Here is a 7,677-nt window from a genome sequence, read left to right on the forward strand (position 1 = left end):
TCTCCCTAGTTACCCTTTTGTCCTTAATATATTTGTAAAACCCCTTTGGATTCTCCTTAATTCTATTTGCCAAAGTTATCTAATGTCCCTGTTTTACCCTCCTGATTTCCCTCTTAAGTATACTCCTACTGCCTTTATACTCTTCTAAGGATTCACTCGATCTATCCTGTCTATATCTGACATATGCTTCCTTCTTTTTCTTAACCAAACCCTCCATTTCTTTGGTCATCCAGCCTTCCCTTTCCCTACCAGCCTTCCCTTTCCCTACCAGCCTTCCCTTTCACCCTGACAGGAATATACTTTCTCTGGATTCTTGTTATCTCATTTCTGAAGGCTTCCCATTTTCCATCCGTCCCTTTACCTGCAAACATCTGCCTCCAATCAGCTTTCAAAAGTTCTTGCCTAATACCATCAAAATTGGCCTTTCTCCAGTTTAGAACTTCAACTTTTAGATCTGGTCTATCCTTTTCCATCACAATTTAAAATCTAATAGTATTATGGTCACTGGCCCCAAAGTGCTCCCCCACTGACACCTCAGTCACCTGCCCTGCCTTATTTCCCAAGAGTAGGTCAAGTTTGGCACCTTCTCTGGTAGTTACATCCACATACTGAATCAGAAAATTGTCTTGTACACACTTAACAAATTCCTCTCCATCTAAACCCTTACACTATGGCAGTCCCAGTCTATGTTTGGAAAGTTAAAATCCCCTACCATAACCACCCTATTATTCTTACAGATAACTGAGATCTCCTTACAAGTTGTTTCTCAGTTTCCCTCTGACTATTAGGGGGGTCTATAATACAATCCTAATAAGGCGATCATCCTTTTCTCATTTTTCAGTTCCACCCAAATGACTTCCCTGGATGTATTTCCAGGAATATTGTCCCTCAGCACAGCTGTAATGCTATCCTTTATCAAAAACACCACTCCCCCCTCCTCTCTTGCCTCCCTTTCCATCCTTCCTGTCGCATTTGTATCCTGGAACATTAAGCTGCCAGTCCTGCCCATCCCTGAGCCATGTTTCTGTAATTGCTATGATATCCCAGTCCCATGTTCCTAACCATGCCCTGAGTTCATCTGCCTTCCCTGTTAGGCCCCTTGATTGAAATCAATGCAGTGTAATTTATCAGTCCTACCTTGCCCCTAGTTCTCTGCTTTGTCCCTATCTGCCCTGACTGTCTGACTCGCTCCTTTTCTCAACTGTACCAGTCTCGGATCGATCTCTTTCCTCACTACGTCCCCGTCCCCGTCCCCGTCCCCGTCCCCGTCCCCGTCCCCGTCCCCGTCCCCGTCCCCGTCCCCGTCCCCGTCCCCGTCCCACCTTACTAGTTTAAATCCTCCCGAGCAGTTTTGCAAATTTCCCTGCCAGTATATTAGTCCCCTTCCAATTTAGGTGCAATCCGTCCTTCTTGTACAGGTCATCTTCTACCCCAAAAGAGATTCCAATGATCCAAAAATGTGAGTCCTTCTCCCATACACCAGCTCCTCAGCCATGCATTCATCTGCTCTATCCTCCTATTCCTGCCCTCACTAGCTCGTAGCACTGGGAGTAATCCAGATATTACTGCCCTTGAGGACCTGCTTTTTAAATTTCTACCTAACTCTCTGTAATCTCCCTTTAGAATCTCAACCTTTTCCCTTCCAATGTCGTTGGTTCCAATGTGAACAATGACCTCCTGCTGGCCCCTCTTCCCTGTGAGAACATTCTGCACCCTCTCTGAGACATCCTCGATCCTTGCACCAGGGAAACAACACACCATTCTGCTTTTTCTCTGCTGGCCACAGAAACATCTGTCTGTACCTCGGACTAGAGAATCCCCTAACACAATTGATCTCTTGAAATCTGACATACCCCTCGTTGCATTAGAGCCAGTCTCCACACCAGAAACTTGGCTGTTCGTGCTTCGTTCCCCTGAGAACCCATCACCCCCTACACTTTCCAAAACAGCATAACCGTTTGAAATGGATATATCCACAAAAGACTCCTGCACTAGCTGCCTCTCTCTCTTACCCTTCCTAGAGTTAACCCATCTATGTGACTGTATCTGAGACTTTCCCCCCCTTCCTATAACTGCCATCCATCACATACTGTTGCTGTTGCAAATTCCTCTTCGCTTCTTTCTGTCTCTCCAACCGATCCATTCGATCTGATAAGATTTGCAGCCAGCAGCTCCTGGTTAGAAAGGATTCCTGATCACTGTCCCAGTGAGCCCTGGGTTAGGGGGGGATTCCTGATCACAGTCCCAGTGAGCCCTGGGTTAGCGGGGGATTCCTGATCACAGTCCCAGTGAGCCCTGGGTTAGGGGGGGGATTCCTGATCACTGTCCCAGTGTGCCCTGGGTTAGGGGGGGATTCCTGATCACTGTCCCAGTGAGGCCTGGGTTAGGGAGGATTCCTGATCACTGTCCCAGTGAGGCCTCGGTTAGGGGGGATTCCTGATCACTGTCCCAGTGAGCCCTGGGTTAGGGGGGGGATTCCTGATCACTGTCCCAGTGAGCCCTGGGTTAGGGGGGGATTCCTGATCACTGTCCCAGTGAGCCCTGGGTTAGGGAGGATTCACTCTGTGAACCATGCAGTTATGTGGAGTTTTGGTTTGGCCGAAAATTGGGAACTTGTGCAGTGCTGTTCCTGATGGAAGGGTCTGTTCCCCTTGTGCTCCTGATCCTGCAGGTTAGCCGGCTGTCTGGTTAGTACGGGAGGGTGTCGATGGAACTGTTTCCCAGAAAGCGGAGACAAGGGGGAAATGAGCCTCTGCCAAGTGCTGAGTAAGTTTGAAAAATGTCGAAAACCTCTCTGTTGACAAGCCCTTTCCCAAATGTTGTCAGTTGTGTTGTTGGATGATGTGAGACAGAGGAGCTGTGCTGACCATTTCCCCCCCCCCCCCCCCCCCCCCCCCCCCCCCGCTCGGTGGGCGTAGGGGGGATGTTCATTTCAGTGAAATTGTCTTCCAGCGCAATCACAAGGGAGGCTGCAAATGTGTGCACAGCACGATCCCACCTCAGCGCTGCCAGAAAAGGGCTCTCCCCCACCCCAAATCCGCGCACACCCCCTCCACTTGGAATACTCCTGTGATTCTACCCCCCCCCCCCAAAAAAACATCCAGGTGCTCCAGGTCCCAACGGGTCAGCGACAAGAGGGTGCGTTCTTCCCATCCGCTTGATTTGCCAGTTCTCTCCCACTTTTCTATCTGCTTTGGGTGCAAGACCCTCAAGCGTTTCGGACGCCCCATTTAAATCCCTCCCACTTAACCCCTGCAGCTCTGAGGTGGGCAATCTCAGCTTCCCCAGTCTCTCTGTCCATTGTATCATCCCTGGGACCATCTCCTACCATGGCCCTGACATCTTCCTGGAAGTGCCCTTCACTCGAACCACACATCCTTCCAATCTCTGTGTGTGTGTGTGTGTTCCCCCTCACTTTAATTTGATTTGCTGTATTGTCACATGTCCTGTAAAAAGTTGGGCAATGTGGGCAAACCATACCTGACATTACCCTAATATTAGGGTAATACAACAGCATGCAAAAGCGGGTTTCACAATTACAGAGACCGTTACACAGGAAGATATAGAATCTGTGCAGAAATCTGATTCACAGCCCGGGAAACTGCTACTCTTCAAATGGATCGTCACTTTTTTTTTTGAAACTCCCCAACACTCCTTTCACTCACCCCCACATGGAAGCCAAACATTCAGTGATATGTTTCAGAGTTTGGGGCCCTTTAGAAATATTACGGTAGACGAGTCTTGAACCAGAAATTACTCACTCCGTTACTGGAGAGGTTCTGGGAAACGCACTCTTGATTTGAATGAACTTTAGGCTAATTCAGAGACGGGCGCAAAGTCGGAAAGGAGGAGACAGCCGCTCTGGGCTGGAGTTCCTGGTTATGTGGAGGGGGAGAGAGGGAGTGCGGTCTCAGCCCTAGCTGTGGGATTCCTGGGGTGGGGGGTGGGAGCTGCCCCTGTGTTACAGCAGCTCAAGGGGGGGGGGGGGGGGGGGGGTCCGGCTGTAAAACGCCAGGCACGGAGCTCCTCCCTGGGCTAGGTAGAAGTGAACCGCCCGGGGCTTGCAATGACAACAACAACAAGAAGCTGCATTTACACAGCACCTGCACACACCCCGAACGCTGGCTTTTGGATCCTCGACAGCATCGTACGCAAAACCAGGGGTTCACCGCAGCACTACAGAGCTCTGTAACCCCCCTACACCCCCTCACTATCTCTGTAACCCCCTACACCCCCTCCCTATCTCTGTAACACCCCTACACCCTCTCACTATCTCTGTCACCCCCTACACCCCCTCCCTATCTCTGTAACACCCCTACACCCTCTCACTATCTCTGTCACCCCCTACACCCCCCACACCCCCCTCCCTATCTCTGTAACCCCCTCCAGTCCCTACACCCACTCCCTATCTCTGTAACCCCCTCCAGCCCCTATACCCCCTCCCTCTCTCTGTAACCCCCTCCAGCCCCTACACCCCCTCCCTATCTCTGTAACCCCCCTCCAGTCCCCTACACCCCTCTCTATCTCTGTCGCTCCCTCTAGCTCCTACACGCTGTCACCTCCTGCAGACCCTACCACCCCTTAATCTCCTCCAACCCCACATTGCTCTGAGGTCTGTGTTCTACGAATTCTGGGAATTGCGCCTTGCCATTGATTTCACCCACAGCCTTCAGCTGCCTGGCCCCTAAGCTCTCGAACCCTTCCACTAAAACCTCCTTGCAGTTTCTATCCTCCTTCAGGATGCCCTTTGAAACTTCGCCTCTTTACGGTCACCGGCCTATTTTCTGCTTTTATGGCATGTGGCATACTTTATTTAATCCCAGCCCTGTGCAGGTCTCGGGACATTGCAGCAAGTTGTTGGAGTTATATTAAATATAAGTTGTTGGTCAACATTTGAGAATGGTAAAACGCCTTTAAAGCAATCAAAAATTTGCTGCTATGGTCAGTATGAAGGTATTAAGAGAGAGGGCTTTCTCAATGTGATGTGTTTCAATGAGTCTCTTAATGATGGAGAGACAGAGACTGAGTTCAAGAAGCTCGGGCCCAGACAGTGAACACAGTGTACCTGTCACCAATGAATGCCAGTTGTGGAATAGTGCAGAGATCTCACAGGGTTTCTGAGTGAAAGGAGGTTACACAGATCTAACAGGAGGTGAGGCTATGAAGAGATTTGAACAAGAGGGTGAGAATTTGAACACAGAGGCCAATTTACGTCGACAAACGAAGGAGTAGCTTTGTTCCTCGAGATTAAAACAACCAGTTCCTTCATTTTAAGATGATTTATTTTGTACTCCTTTCATTGCCCTGTGACAAGTTTATATGAGCAGTCTCCATCATCAGTGCAAATTTTGAAATTTACGGATGAATGGAACTTTATTTCAAAACTTTCATTTCATCATAAAACAGAGAAGTGCATCCAGATTTATAGGATTCAAATAGAATGAGCAATAACTTCTGGAATAACACAAGCCATCAGTCCAAGCGAATATTTCACAACATTTATGCTCCAATCTTGTTAAAAAACGTCCTTGTAATGGGAAAAGGGCCAAGCGATTTGCTATAGTGAAGCGATTTGAGGATTAAATGCCAGGCTATGACCATTAGCAACAAGAGACAATCTAACCCACTGCCCTTTGGCATTCAGTGTTACCATCACTGAATCTCCAACTATCAATGTCCTGAGAGTTACCATTAATCAGAAACTCAACTGGACTCACCACATAAACACAGTGGCTATAAGCGTGGGTCAGAGGCTGGGAACACTGCAGTCAGTAACTCACCACCTGACTCCCCAAAGCCTGTCCCACCATCTACAAGGCACAAGTCAGGAGTGTGATGGAATACTCCCCACTTGCCATTTCTGGAGGGCATCAAGAGTGTTAATCCCCCCTGTTTGTGATAAAATTGGGGTCGAGAAACATTGTTCTGTAAAATCCTACATGTTAATGATTACAATTTAATTGCTTCATCTGTACGTGTCGTTCTCTTCACTTGAGTTGGAAAGGTTGTCCAGTGCTGACCTTCATAACCCCAGGTGGTGGAATGATTCATTTCCCCTCACCATCTGCTCTCCCCAAATTTCACTTGGAAGGTCAAAGGAGGGACTGACTATGGCAGTGTCCTGTCTCAGGAAGATGAGGTCTTTCAGCAGTACTGTCCAGTGAGGAATGGAAGGAAACATGCCAACCAATTCCTGGCCAGTGTTTTAATAACCAGAAGGTCCAAAACCGTGCAGTGTTCAGTAATGCCCCCACACTAGGAAAGACATTGGGCTCTCACCTTGCCCTCTGGACAGGGCAGAACCTGACGGAGGGCTGAGTGGATAGAGATGGGTAGCCCAGGTTGAACACTTCTGTTTTAAATCCATTTTTGTGGGAGGTGGGCATTGCTGGCTGGGCCCAGCATTTCCTGCCCGTCCTTAGTTGCCCCTTGAGTAGGTGGGGGTGAGCTGCCTTCTTGACCCGCTGCAGTCCATGTGCTGGAGGGAAGACCCACAATGTCCCTGAGGGAGGGAATCCCAGGATTCGGACCCAGCCACACTGAGGGAACGGTGATATATTCCCAAGTCAGGATGGTGAGGGGCTCAGAGGGGAACTTGCAGGGAGTGGGGTTCCCATGTATCTGCTGCCCCTTGTCCTTCTGGATGGAAGTGGCCGTGGGTTTGGAAGGTGCTGCCTGAGGATCTTTGGTGAGTTTCTGCAGTGCATCTTGTAGATGGTACACACTGCTGTTACTGAGGGTCGGTGGGTAAGGGAGGGAGGGGGTGTTTGTGGGTGTGGGGCCAATCAAGCGGGGGCTGCTTTGTCCCTGGATGGTGATGAACTTCTCAAATGTTGGAGCTGCCCCCATCCAGGGAAAGTGGGGAGTATTCCATCACATTCCTGACTTGTGCCTTGTAGATGGTGGGACAGGCTTTGGAGTGTCAGGGGGTGAGTTACTGACTGCAGTATTCCCAGCTTCTGACCTACACTTATAGCCACTGTGTTTATTTTTTTTCTTCTTTTTTTTCTTTTTTTTTCTTTCTTTTTTTTTTCTTTTTTAACCCCCACACTATTGCCTAACCGCGGTAGTGCTTATTTTTTCCCCCCAGCACCCATGGTGTGTGTGTGCAGGTGTGAGACACAGTGAAAGACACAAAGTGCACGAATCTTTATTCAGTTTCCACCACCAGGAAGATAGGAAAAACACCCGAGTGGCCAGTGACAAGCACTGCCCTTCAAACCAAAGGGCAATGCTGTGTGATCAAAACAGTGAAAGGGAGGGTAGGGACTAAATCAAAATAGAGTTGGACGGGGAAATAATGCACTCCACTCCCTGCGGCGCCCACCTCTCCCTGAACAACTCCAGGGTGTTGGTGGACACCGCGTGCTCCTTCTCCAAGGACACCCGGGCTCTAACGTAACCCCGGAAGAGGGGCAGGCAGTCGGCCCTAACGACCCCCTCCACAGCCCGCTGCCTGGACCTGTTGGTGGCCAGTTTGGCCAGGCCCAGGAGCAGACCCACGAGGAGGTCCTCGGACCTGCCCTCCCTCCTCCGTACCGGGTGCCCAAAGATCAGGAGCGTGGGAGTGAAGTGCAACCAAAAGCAGAGGAGGAGGTTTTTCAGAAAATCAAAAAGGGAGTGCAAACGCCCACACCCAATATATACATGGTCCACGGACTCCACAGCGCCACAGAA

This window comes from Chiloscyllium punctatum, chromosome 21, assembly GCF_047496795.1.
Source record: "Chiloscyllium punctatum isolate Juve2018m chromosome 21, sChiPun1.3, whole genome shotgun sequence".
In the NCBI taxonomy this organism is placed as follows: Eukaryota; Metazoa; Chordata; class Chondrichthyes; order Orectolobiformes; family Hemiscylliidae; genus Chiloscyllium; species Chiloscyllium punctatum.